Below are 802 nucleotides of genomic sequence, written 5' to 3'. Positions count from 1 at the left end.
TCATTTCTGCCTCTAGCACTAATCATCTTCTCAAAACATCTGTTATTTCAATCCTTATCTGCAGGATATCAACATTGCAGGAAATTCTCAGTAGAAACAGATCTACTGCTGTCTAGCAGTTAGAGTATATGTTATAGTATTAATATATATGTTTATACACATATGCATTGTATGTGTATATACGAATATATATGCATATATACATACAACATACCATTGAAGGGTCTGCTTGTTTAACAGCTTAATTTAATTAACTAATTAATTAAATTACTCCACTTACATTGATGTGACATTTTATTTAATTAACTAATTAATTAAATTACTCCACTTACATTGATGTGATATTTTAAGATATCCCAACTATAATAGTCATCATCATCATTATTACCATGATCCCATTTTATGTAACTCTATTCCATGTTTTTCCCTTAAAAACTTGGGCATGTATACATTTATATTTAAAGAATCTATCAGCTTTCTTCTTACAATGGACATGGAAGGATTATTGTGAAGAAAATATGATTGAAAAAATTATTTGATTAATTGGCTTTTTAAACATTTCTTTTAACCTAATTGTTCTGATTGATTTCAATTTTAAGATAATTTTCTAGTTACATAAGGGGTTCACTCATGTTTAGTTTTGGCTAGGTGTATGTATAATCATTTTAGCTGGAATGATTCACTGGAAGTTCCTGATTCATGTTGTATGCTCTTAAATAGAGTAAAGCATAAAATATGTTGATTTTTTCCTCAAAGTGATCCACAGAAAAGCCTTGTTTACTTCCCACGTATTTATAGTAAC

At 28.4% G+C, this 802-nt stretch overlaps 1 protein-coding gene across 1 annotated transcript in view; it reads left to right on the top strand.

The window, feature by feature from the left end:
- GABRA1 (gamma-aminobutyric acid (GABA) A receptor, alpha 1) overlaps nucleotides 1-802 on the top strand; it is a 59,148-nt gene that overhangs the window by 16,604 nt on the left and 41,742 nt on the right. The gene's annotated exons all lie outside the window — the stretch shown is intronic.

This window comes from Galeopterus variegatus, unplaced genomic scaffold (genome assembly GCF_000696425.1).
Source record: "Galeopterus variegatus unplaced genomic scaffold, G_variegatus-3.0.2 Scaffold1465, whole genome shotgun sequence".
Taxonomy (NCBI): Eukaryota; Metazoa; Chordata; class Mammalia; order Dermoptera; family Cynocephalidae; genus Galeopterus; species Galeopterus variegatus.
The sequence above is the reverse complement of the archived record's forward strand: the minus strand, read 5'-3'. Positions and strand labels throughout refer to the sequence as shown.